Consider the following 13,575-nt stretch of genomic DNA (forward strand, 5'->3'; position numbering starts at 1 on the left):
CTTGGCAAGCATGCACACTGCAGTCATTTTCCCGGTTCTGGGGCAGCCACCATTGGCTTTGGTGTGACTAAGAAACAAAATGCTTAGAGCTGAGCTCTTGGTGGCCTGCTTATCCACTTGGCTGGGTCCTATTGTCCTGCCGACACCCAATGGACACGTGAGCAGCCAGAACATTTTGTGAATATGCAGGAGTTTCCTCCAAGAACCACAAAAGGCCTCTGTGTCTCAGAGAAAATTAGGTTCCTGCTGTAAACTGTCCTTTGGGGGAAAGGAAGAGAAATTCCAGAGGAGGGGAGGAAAAAGAGATAAAATTCATTTCAACTACTCCTCTCAATTATGATTAAAACAACGATGACATTACGTGCCAATTGTACATTTTAGATACTGGCCTGCCTCAGACACATCTTCCAACTGGTTTCCTCTGTATGTATTTATTTTTCTTTAAATATCCTGAGACGTGCACATTATTATCTTCTGTGGACATCTTTAGTAAACAGGGAGCTTAGGCATGTTTGCATTGTTCTGGCTTGTTGCAGTTGTTGACCTGATTGGATCATGCACTGCTTTGATCACTTAAAAATGAAAGCAGTTTTTATTGCAAATTGCGCTGGGATGATTTGAAAACCAAACAAACCAAAAGGACATGTTCTATTTATTCTTTATTACTCACACATTTAAAGAACACACAGACCTTCCTCCCCTCAATCCCCCAAATATGAATGTGTTTAGAAGATACTTTTAAAACCACCTTTTCTTTTAGCCTTGTAGGCAAAATCCTCTGGAGGGTGCTTCATAAAAAGGGTCTACAGCTTGGCAATTTTGATTTGGAAAAGTACACTTTAAATTATTTTTCCAGACTCTCACCAAAGTCCTGTTTTACAGGCTTAGGAGTTTCCTTTTGGACACTAACATTTATTGGCCATATAACCCTGGGCACAATAGCTAAACCTTAAGTTTCATTTTCTTCATCTATAAAATCGGGATAACTGTTCAAAAGCTTATCGAAAGGATGAAATATTTTAAAGCATGTTTAGACATTCAAAACAAATTTATACTATTTTTCCTTATGGTGTTATTTTTCAATTTACAAATAAGAAAGTTGAATCTCAAATTAAATGACTTGTCCAACTACTCACAGCACACAGGTATTAGAATCTAGAAACAAACTCTATTCTTGTGCCTTAAAATTCACTTCTTCCTCTTTTCTTCATATAATGGAAACATCTAAGTAAAGACTTTGTACTACTGTATGCACATTGTTTCAAGATTAGTCCCTTGTCACCCCCTAGTAGATAGTCAACACAAAGTCCCTTATATTAAGACATTCTAAAGCTGCCATTTTCTCTATATTATTTTTATTAAAATGTCCCCTAACAAAATATACTATTTTTAAAGTGAATTGAGAGGCAATAGTTTTAAAACTACTATTAGCATAATGATGTATCTGTTCCTGTAGTTGCCTTTTCTTGTCTTTTGATCAACAGCAGTGATAGCCTTATATTCTCTGGGCTACAGTCCTGAGGTTATTAAAAGGGAACAAATACCCTAACAGGCTTGTACCTTTGATTTTCTGCCATACTCTCCAAGTTAATGAGTAAGAGGGTCAAGGGAATTTATTCTCGTGCTTTAGGAAATCTACAAACAATATTAAAAAAGAAGTTGGTGGCAGATTAAGAAACTTTTAATAACCTTGTGCAAACTTTCCAGACACTCATTACTCAGTTTCAGTTAGCACGTATAGGTGATTGAAATATGCAATTTCAAAATAGGCTGTGGGAGTTAGAAGAGAGCCAGCAGCTGACAGAGAAGTAGTTTGGGCAAGAAAAAAGGAGGTTTCAGGACCGAGGAGTTCAGTGAGAAAGTCAGCTCTTTTATTTTGCTATATTTGAATGAAAATAACCCATAAGAAGGAATGTTGAAAGCTTTGAAGGGTCTTGCATGCACGCCATTTTGAAACCTGCTAACGAAAGACCACTGATTGATTTATCTGAGGCATACATATTTTGATTAAAAGCCAATACTGTATTCTCTCTTCTCTCTCTTTCTCTTGTTTTCTTAAAATACTTTTTTTCCAAGCAAATAAGAAGCTTCCTAACTGCTTTCTCCGTTCCAGTCTAAGAAACGGAGATTCCAAGATATTTTCCTATTTATCTTTGAACAGGTGTTTATCTTCCTAATGCTATGTTTCTCAGACCCAACTGTAAAATTGCACATAGATTGAGATTATCAACTGGATTTCAACTCTAACCTTAGCTCCTTCTACTTCTGAAAACTTGTGCCAGCCATATTATGGTTTAAGGCAGGATGTATTGATTATTATATCAACATTTGACAGAACAATGCCTAAGGCTCAGAAAAGCTAAATGATTTATCCAAAGTCACATAGCTACTGGTAGAGTTTAGAACATTTGACTGAGATCAAGCTATAATAGATCCCAAGTCCTTGGGCTACATCCCACCATTCATTTCCTACCTATAAAATAATGATAATAATAATCTCTGCTCTTCCTTCTCACAGAATTTTTTGTAAGAATCAAGTAAACTAGTATTTGTGAAAATGTTTTATACACCCAATGTAGAAATGAACAAGTACGAATGTTTCAGGGAGAATACAGAAAGGATAATTAAAGTGAAGGAAGCCACAGGATCAAGAGCATCCAGGAGAGAGAGATTGTGTTATAGTTTGGATGTGGTTTGACCCTGCCAAAACTCATACTGAAATTTGATCTTTAAGGTGGCAGCGTTAGGGGATGGGCCTAGTGGGAGGTATTTGAGCCAGGAGGTAGATCCCTAATGAATTGACTAATGCCCTCCACTGGGGTGAGTGAGTTCTTGCTCTCACTGGAATGGATTGGTTGTTAAAAATAATCTGGCTTCCTCAGTTTCTCTCTCTTGCTTCTTCCCTCACCATATGATCTCTTTGCATTTGTCTATGCCCCCTTGGCTTTCTGCCATGAGTAGAAGCAGCATGAGGTCTTCACCAGAAGGTGAGCAGATGCTGTTGTCATGCCCTTTGAACTTTCCAGTCTGCAGAACTGTAAGCTAAATAAACCTCTTTTTCTTATATGTTACCTAGTCTCATGTATTCTGTTTTAGCAACACAAAACTAAGACAGAATGTCATACCTAAAATACAGTTGACATTACACCAACTTGAATGGGAATTCATGTGGTAGAGCTGGGGTTGGTAAACTTTTTCTGTAAAGGCCAGAGGGTAAATATTTCAGGCTTTGCAGCCCATATGTTCTGTCTCAAACACTCAACTCTGCATGAAAGCAGCCATAGACAGTATGTAAATAAATGAGCGTGGCTAGATTCCAATAAAACTTTATTTATGGACACTGACATTTAAATTTCATATCTTCTTTCATGTATTATAAAACATTATACTTTTTTGATTTTTCTTTCATTTAAAAATGTAAAAACTATCTTTAACTCACAGGGCCTCCATAAACAGGCAGTGGGTCAGATTGGGCCCACATGGACAGAGTTCAAGATTCCTGCTATAGGGCAATGAAAAATGATGACGTTGTTGACTCATTTGGGTAACACTTGATAGGCAATACAATGTCACTAAAGTTCATTAGTAAGAAGATTATAAGTTTGGAGTGCTTAGGGCTGCAAGGAACCAAGAAAGTTGATTAACATCAGCTATGATGATAAGGGCGTGCATAGTATGGTTAACAAGAAATCTGAATGTAGAAATTTGACAGTCCATTCAGAAGTTTAACAGTGTCCTCACTGGTCCAGACTCTTTTCATCCTTTTGTGCCTCCATTCTCGGCATTTGACTTTCCATATTTATGCTTAATGCTGCACTGTCCAATGATTGCTGCCACAGCTTCAAGCATCATGTCCTCACAACAGCATCCCCAGCATAAAAGAAGGGTAAGATTGTTCACCCACAAGTTCTCCCCCTATCAGTCCTTTTTGTCAGGAAGCAAATGCTTTCCCAGAAGCCCCACCACAGACTCCTCCTTTGCTAAAGTTGGGCCAGGTGACCATATCTTTGCATTGCAAAGGAAAATAAATTTCTCACGATTGGCTTACATCAATCATCATTTATCACATTGCACCAAACAAAATTAGGATTCCATTAGCAAGGAAGAAGTCAAGCAATGGCTGTTGGGTAGGCCACTGACAGGACCTGCTTTAATGGAAGAAGCAATTTTTATGGGAAATTGAGCTAGAAATCAAGCTGAGGTAGGATGAAATTTTTGGATTCCCACAAGATCTATCTTACCACGTAATATGGAATTATTAATTAATGCTTCTATTTTATAAATGGACAAAAAAATTGCTGACGGCCAGGCCTATATCTTATTTATTAGGGTGCTCTCTATCTGGCATATGTTTGCAATTATTTTGGCATTGAGAATACTTGACAAATTGAAATGTTAAGACTTGGAGGCAGAGCTAAATAAATAAATCTTCCAGAAAAAAAGAGTGTCTGAATTAGAGATAAAGAAGAAGAAATGGAATAACAAAGATGAATGTTCATAAATTGAAGCATATGTGACTTTATTTTCCCTGTGGGAAAAACTGAAGTTTTTCTTGGGAGCAATGCCGATTCCTTGCTCATGCCTCCTAGTATTGTTATATTCTCAGTGGAATGGAAAAGACTGGATTCAGTCTTTTTGTGTCACAGTGAATCCGCCAAAAAAAGAAGAAGAAAAGTTATCAGTATTCTACTACAAAATGGCTAAGAAAAAAAATCTGAATGCATTCAAAAAATTTCACTACAAATGAAAAGACAGACTCATAGCATGGGTATTTCATCAGTAACAATTGGGAGCAACATTGTCAACTACATAAAATTAGGTGTTTCATCTTCTGTTCTTTTCTTTTAGGAGAAAAATGTAAGAATGTGTTATAGTCTCTTCTAACTTGTAAATTGGTAGCCAGACACTCTGACCAGATGGCAACACCCCAGTGAATAAGGTAAGCAAAGCTTTGTTACTAGAAAAATCAAGAGAAATATGAATGCCTTTGTGTCTAATTTTTGAGACAATATATTGTGAGTTTGATGTCATGAAATAAAATGTACAGCAAAAGTCAATCTGTTACATCATTAATGATATGCTTATGATTTGTCACGCTGCATGATAGAAAGACAAAGACAGTAAATAGTTCATTTACATGGATATAATTATTATTAATTTTATGTAGAAAAGCCAAAATTTTATAATTTGTGTTTTTCTTTATGAGTTTACCATTATCTGTAACCATGTCAATGTATAGTACCTCCCTTAACATTTTTTATAGCTTTTCTCCATCACATATAAAGACAATGTACATTCATAGTGCAATTCATACCAAGAGTCACATGCTCCTTTACAGACATATTTCTGAGGTCTGCTTCCTTCATAGCCAGAGTTTCCTAAGCACTTTACCCTCTTAACCTCAGGTCTAATGCCCCTGTTTCAGTTACCCCTCACATTCCTGGTTACTTCTTCTACTCTTCCCACTCTTACCATCTTCCATTACTCTAGACAGGGATGACAAAGGAGTTTTATCTAAAATGCCAACTCCAAGTGCATTGTACTGGTTGCTTGGGGAGCTGTATTTAGAAAAATTGTGAGAATGATACTATGGGCCTGGGATGTAAAGAGAGCTGGGTATCTGCCTTTCCTCATTTTAGTGGTTCTTAGAAGTTATTGTTTGATCCTCCCTATATCTGAGGAGAACCAGTCCTCAGTATCATAGCCACTGAAGAACTTAAGACAGAAAGAAGTAAGGGGCATGATACCACAGCGGCCTGGCCCACAAGAACATCCTTTCAGAGAGAAAAGGGGGAGGGGTGGGTAGAGAAAGAGAGAGAGAGAGAAGATGGTCAAAGAATGGACTGAAAGCAAGCATGGGCAGAAAGAATAGACACCGAAAGAATGAACTTGAGAAAAAGAAGCAGGGTCATGCCCAAGATGGCCGAATAGGAACAGCTCCAGCCTCCAGCCCCCAGCGTAACAGCTCCAGCCTCCAGCCCCCAGCATGAGCAACACAGAAGACGGGTAATTTCTGCATTTTCAAATGAGGTGCAGACCGATACCTCACACCTCACATGGCTGGATACCCCCCTGAGACGAAGCTTCCAGAGCAAGAATCAGACAGCAACACTTGCTGTTCAGCAATATTCTATCTTCTGCAGCCTCCGCTGCTGATACCCAGGCAAACAGGGTCTGGAGTGGACCTCAAGCAAACTCCAACAGACCTGCAGCTGAGGGTCCTGACTGTTAGAAGGAAAACTAACAAACAGACAAACAGAAAGGACACCCACACCAAAACCCCATCAGTATGTCACCATCATCAAAGACGAAAGGCAGATAAAACCACAAAGATGGGGAAAAAGCAGTGCAGAAAAGCTGGAAATTCAAAAAATCAGAGTGCATCTCCCCCTCCAAAGGAATGCAGCTCACCGCCCACAACGGAACAAAGCTGGATGGAGAAAGACTTTGATGAGTTGAGAGAAGAAGGCTTCAGTCGATCAAACTTCTCAGAGCTAAAGGAGGAACTATGTAACCAGCGCAAAGAAACTAAAAACCTTGAAAAAAGATTTGATGAATGGCTAACTAGAATAACCAATGTAGGGAAGTCCTTAAAAGAACTGATAGAGATGAAAACCATAACACAAGAACTACATGACAAATGCACAAGCTTCAGTAACCGACTTGATCAACTGGAAGAAAGAGTATCAGTGATTGAAGATCAAATGAATGAAATGAAGTGAGAAGTGTAGAGAAAAAAAGAGTAATAAGAAATGTACAAAGTCTCCAAGAAATATGGGATTATGTGAAAAGACCCAATCTATGTCTGATTGGTGTGCCTGAAAGTGACGGGGAAAATGGAACCAAATTGGAAAACACCCTGCAGGATATCATCCAGGAGAACTTCCCCAACGAAGTAAGGCAGGCCAATATTCAAATTCAGGAAATACAGAGAACACCACAAAGATACTCTTTGAGAAGAGCAACTCCAAGACACATAATTGTCAGATTCACCAAAGTTGAAATGAAGGAAAAACGTTAAGGGCAGCCAGAGAGAAAGGTCGGGTTACCCAACAAAGGGAAGCCCATCAGACTAACAGCAGATCTCTTGGCAGAAACTCTACAAGCCAGAAGAGAGTGGGGGCCAATATTCAACATTCTTAAAAAAAGAATTTTCAACCCAGAATTTCATATCCAGCCAAACTAAGATTCATAATTGAAGGAGAAATAAAATCCTTTACAGACAAGCAAATGCTGAGAGATTTTGTCACCAGGCCTGCCCTACAAGATATCCTGAAGGAAGCACTAAACATGGAAAGGGACAACAGGTACCAACCATTGCAAAAACATGTCAAAATGTAAAGACCATCAATGCTAGGAAGAAACTGCATCAACTAACGAGCAAAATAACCAGCTAATATCATAATGACAGGATCAAGTTCACACATAACAGTATTAACCTTAAATGTAAATGGATTAAATGCTCCAATTAAAAGACACAGACTGGCAAATTGGATAAAGAGTCAAGACCCGTCAGTTTGATGTATTCAGGAGACCCATCTCACATGCAGAGACACATATAGGCTCATAATAAAGGAATGGAGGAAGATCTACCGAGCAAATGGAAAACAAAAAAAGCAGGGGTTGCAATCCTAGTCTCTGGTAAAAGAGACTTTAAACCATCAAAGATCAAAAGAGACAAAGAAGGCCATTACATAATGGTAAAGGGATCAATTCATCAGGAAGAGCTAACTATCCTAAATATATATGCATCCAATACAGGAGCACCCAGATTCATAAAGCATGCCCTTAGAGACTTACAAAGAGACTTAGACTCCCATACAATAATAATGGGAGACTTTAACACCCCACTGTCAACATCAGACAAATCAATGAGACAGAAAGTTAACAAGGATATCCAGGAATTGAACTCAACTCTGCACCAAGTGGACCTAATAGACATCTACAGAACTCTCCACCCCAAATCAACAGAATATACATTCTTCTCAGCACCACATCACACTTATTCCAAAATTGACCACATAGTTGGAAGTAAAGCACTCCTCAGCAAATGTAAAAGAACAGAAATTATAACAAACTGTCTCTTAGACCACAGAGCAATCAAACTAGAACTCAGGACTAAGAAACTCAATCAAAACCGCTCAACTATATGGAAACTGAGCAACCTGCTCCTGAATGACTACTGGGTACATAATGAAATGAAGGCAGAAATAAAGATGTTCTTTGAAACCAATGAGAACAAAGATACAACATACCAGAATCTCTGGAACACATTTAAAGCATTGTGTAGAGGGAAATGTATAGCACTAAATGCCCACAAGAGAAAGCAGGAAAGATCTAAAATTGACACCCTAACATCACAATTAAAAGAACTAGAGAAGCAAGAGCAAACACATTCAAAAGCTAGCAGAAGGCAAGAAATAACTAAGATCAGAGCAGAACTGAAGGAGATAGAGACACAAAAAACCCTCCAAAAAATCAATGAATCAAGGAGCTGGTTTTTTGAAAAGATCAACAAAATTGATAGACCGCTAGCAAGACTAATAAAGAAGAAAAGAGAGAAGAATCAAATAGACGCAATAAAAAATGATAAAAGGGATATCACCACTGACCCCACAGAAATACAAACCACCATCCGAGAATACTATAAGCACCTCTATGCAAATAAACTAGAAAACCTAGAAGAAATGGATAATTTCCTGGACACTTACACTCTCCCAAGACTAAACCAGGAAGAAGTTGAATTGCTGAATAGACCAATAGCAGGCTCTGAAATTGAGGCAATAATTAATAGCCTACCAACCAAAAAAAGTCCAGGACCAGACGGATTCACAGCCGAATTCTACCAGAGGCACAAGGAAGAGTTGGCACCATTCCTTCTGAAACTATTCCAATCAATAGAAAAAGAGGGAATCCTCCCTAACTCATTTTACGAGGCCAACATCTTCCTGATACCAAAGCCTGGCAGAGATACAACAACAAAAAAGAGAATTTTAGACCAATATCCCTGATGAACATCGATGCAAAAATCCTCAATAAAATACTGGCAAACCGAATCCAGCAGCACATCAAAAAGCTTACCCACTATGATCAAGTGGGCTTCATCCCTGGGATGCAAGGCTGCTTCAACATACGCAAATCAATAAGTGTAATCCAGCATATAAATAGAACCAAAGACAAAAACCACATGATTATCTCAATAGATGCCGAAAAAGCCTTTGACAAAATTCAACAGCCCTTCATGCTAAAAACTCTCAATAAATTTGGTATTGATGGAATGTATCTCAAAATAATAAGAGCTATTTATGACAAACCCACAGCCAATATCATAATGAATGAACGTATTGATGAAATGTATCTCAAAATAATAAGAGCTATTTATGACAAACACACAGCCAATATCATACTGAATGGGCAAAAACTGGAAGCATTCCCTTTGAAAACTGGCACAAGACAGGGATGCCCTCTTTCATCACTCCTATTCAACATAGTGTTGGAAGTTCTGGCTAGGGCAATCAGGCAAGAGAAAGAAATAAAGGGTATTCAGTTAGGAAAAGAAGAAGTCAAATTGTCCCTGTTTGCAGATGACATGATTGTATATTTAGAAAACCCCATCGATTCAGCCCCAAATCTCCTCAAGGTGATAAGCAACTTCAGCAAAGTCTCAGGATACAAAATAAATGTGCAAAAATCACAAGCATTCTTATACACCAGTAACACAGAAACAGAGAACCAAATCATGAACAAACTCCCATTCACAATAGCTTCAAAGAGAATAAAATACCTAGGAATCCAACTGACAAGGGATGTGAAGGACCTCTTCAAGGAGAACTACAAACCACTGCTCAGTGAAATCAAAGAGGACACAAACAAATGGAAGAACATACCATGCACATGGATAGGAAGAATCAATATCATGAAAATGGCCATACTGCCCAAGGTAATTTATAGATTCAATGCCATCCCTATTAAGCTACCAACAACTTTCTTCACAGAATTGGTAAAAACTGCTTTAAAGTTCATATGGAACCAAAAAAGACCCCGCATTGCCAAGACAATCCTAAGCCAAAAGAACAAAGCTGGAGGCATCACGCTACCTGACTTCAAACTATACTACAAGGCTACAGTAACCAAAACAGCATGGTACTGGTACCAAAACAGAGATATAGACCAATGGAACAGAACAGAGCCCTCAGAAATAATACCACACATCTACAGTCATCTGCTCTTTGACAAGCCTGAAAAAAACAAGAAATGGGGAAAGGATTCCCTATTTAATAAATGGTGCTGGGAAAATTGGCTAGCCATAAGTAGAAAGCTGAAACTGGATCTTTTCTTTACTCCTTATACGAAAATTAATTCAAGATGGATTAGAGACTTAAATGTTAGACCTAAAACCATAAAAACCCTAGAAGAAAACCTAGATAATACCATTCAGGACATAGGCATGGGCAAGGACTTCATGTCTAAAACACCAAAAGCAATGGCAACAAAATCCAAAATTGACAAATAGGATCTAATTAAACTAAAGAGCTTCTGCACAGCAAAAGAAACTACCACCAGAGTGAACAGGTAGCCTACAGAATGGGAGAAAATTTTTGCAATCTACTCATCTGACAAAGGGCTAGTATCCAGAACCTACAAAGAACTCAATCAAATTTACAAGAAAAAAACAACCCCATCAAAAAGTGGGCAAAGGATATGAACAGACACTTCTCAAGAGAAGACATTCATACAGCCAACAGACACATGAAAAAATGCTCATCATCACTCGCCATCAGAGAAATGCAAATCAAAACCACAATGAGATACCATCTTACACCTATTAGAATGGCAATCATTAAAAACATCAGGAAACAACAGGTGCTGGAGAGGATGTGGAGAAATAGGAACACTTTTACACTGTTGGTGGGACTGTAAACTAGTTCAACCATTGTGGAAAACAGTGTGGGGATTCCTCAAGGATCTAGAACTAGAAATACCATTTGACCCAGCCATCCTATTACTGGGGATATACCCAAAGGATTATAAGTCATGCTGCTATAAAGACACATGCACATGTATGTTTATTGCGGCACTATTCACAATAGCAAAGACTTGGAATCAACACTATTCACAATAGCAAAGACTTGGAATCAACCCAAATCAATCCATCAGTGACAGACTGGATTAAGAAAATGTGGCACATATACACCATGGAATACTATGCAGCCATAAAAATGGATGAGTTCATGTCCTTTGTAGGGACATGGACGCAGCTGGAAACCATCATTCTCGGCAAACTATCGCAAGAACAGAAAACCAAATACCGCATGTTCTCACTCATAGGTGGGAACTGAACAATGAGATCACTTGGACACAGGAAGGGGAACATTACACACTGGGTCCTATTGTGGGGAGGCGGGAGGGGGGAGGGGGGAAGGATAGCATCAGGAGATATACCTAATGTAAATGATGAGTTAATGGGTGCAGCACACCAACATGGCACATGTATACATATGTAACAAACCTGCACGTTGTGCACATGTACCCTAGAACTTAAAGTATAATTTAAAAAAAAAGAAAGAAGCAGATAAACATTAAGAGTGAGAACCATTTAAGCAGGAAGAACTGTTTTCAGGCATAACATCTATGCCTGCAAAATCCATTCTCTACGTTCATGATCTTTATGGCAACAGCTCTTAAACAAACTAGATCTAAGAAAAAAAAATCTAGTTACTGCAGTTTTCTTTTTAATGTGCATGAGAACAGGCCTACATACGCACATGCATGCACACACACACGCATGCACACACACACACATGCATACACACTCACACACAAATACACACGGATATACACACACTCAAAAGCGTGCACACAGACACACAGTCTTATCTTTTTATACCATTCAAGTTGTTTCCACTTGGATCTTCATGCTTCTTAGAAATGTCATCCTTCTCTTGGATTCTCCTGTCACCATGGAGAAATTGGTTGTGCAGCCCAGAGTCAAAAGCTTTGGCTGTTTTCTTATCAGTATGCTGTACTTGCCTAGAGGCTTTTTTTTCATTTCAGGTGTGCTTTTCTTGCCAGAAAAGCAGAGTGGATGGCTGATTACAAATAGAGGCCTTAGGCGGTGGTAATTGAGGACTGGTACAACCACAGTGGCATACAGTTTAGAGGAAACATTGCTTCTGACTAAGTGGGGAGAGACTAGAAATTTTCCTGAAAACAGGAAGCGCAGACAATGGTCAATAACTCCAAACAACAAATGTTAAAGCATCTGGGGAAAAATATCTGCAAGATTGCATTCAAGTTAAACTTCTGCTCTTGAAATCAATCCTACATATTGCTAATATTGACTGTGTTGCCTTCACCTAGAAATTGACCCGAGGTCATTTTAAAGAGCATCCTCCCTACTACTGCTCCCTTCCCACTCCCTGTAAACCCCACTCCCCGCCTTGTTCACCCATCCCTGGAATTCTCTAAGCAAACTGAAAACTTTTGTTCCCCCGTTCAGTTCATACGGATGGACTGCCTGTCATGTGCTGGGTCTAGGGGTTCTGGTAGATGAATTGTGCTTGCCTTAAGGAGTTTACAATCTGGAAAGTTCAAGGAAAAGAAACTTATAAATCAGAAAGAAAAGTAACATCCTTGCTTAAATTGGCACTAAGGATCTTGTTTCTTTGGTTGTATCTCACAGTTGTCCACGAAAGGACCTCAGTGATGAGGGGAATAAACACATAAGGTTGACACTCTAAGGACAAAGCCCAAAATGGTTCATCACAATCGCAAAATATTTTTAGAAATATCATGCCTTATATTTGTAGTTTTCAACCAAGCATGACTTTTCCACTCAACTACAGGGGACATTTGGCAGTGTCTGGAGACATTTTTGGTTGTTATAACTGAAATTGTGCATCTGGGGGTTGAGGCCAGGGATGCTGCTAAACATTCTGCGATGCACAGGACACTTCCCTGCAACAAAGAATTACCCAGCCCAAAATGTCAAGTGCTGAAATTAAGAAATCCTGCTTTATATTAAAATACATGCACATTTTGTATTCTATTCAATGTTCAGTATAATATTATTTTACACCTTTTTTTTTCTTTGAGTAAAATTGACACTGTAAGAAAATGGGTCATGTTTATCTGGTGCCCTAGCCTGAGGTCTGATACATGGCCATGAACCACGCTTTGAAACAGATGGCCCCATCCCTGTCTTTTGATTGATTCCCTCTTTCTACAGCTTAGTTCTGACCTTCTCTGGAAGACATCTCAGAGGTTCACAGTTGATAGTTGTCTGATTTAGCAAATAAAAATACTGTTTCCTGGTTAATTCTGAATTTCAGAAAATTGATAAATGATTTTTTAGCATAAGTATATCCCATGCAAAGTTTAGGATGATTAAAATTTAGAATTTGAACTTGGGATTTGAATTTCAGATAAACAGCAAATAATTTTTGAAATATATGTGTGTCCCATCCTATATTTGGGATCTAGTGATACAAAAAAGTATTCACTTTTTAATTCTGAAATTTGACTTTAACTGGGTATCCTGTGTTTTATCTGGCAATCCCATTGCAGTTGTGTCTG

At 38.5% G+C, this 13,575-nt stretch overlaps 1 long non-coding RNA gene across 1 annotated transcript in view; it reads left to right on the forward strand.

The window, feature by feature from the left end:
• The first annotated feature begins 2,688 nt into the window (after nucleotides 1-2,688).
• The window catches only part of LOC107127681 (uncharacterized), a 63,504-nt gene continuing 52,617 nt past the window's right edge, over nucleotides 2,689-13,575 (forward strand). Inside the window, exon 1 of the long non-coding RNA XR_006692623.3 lies at nucleotides 2,689-4,939. This is a non-coding gene — a long non-coding RNA (uncharacterized lncRNA). The remainder of the gene's footprint in view (nucleotides 4,940-13,575) is intronic.

Source organism: Macaca fascicularis, chromosome 15 (genome assembly GCF_037993035.2).
Source record: "Macaca fascicularis isolate 582-1 chromosome 15, T2T-MFA8v1.1".
Taxonomy (NCBI): domain Eukaryota; kingdom Metazoa; phylum Chordata; class Mammalia; order Primates; family Cercopithecidae; genus Macaca; species Macaca fascicularis.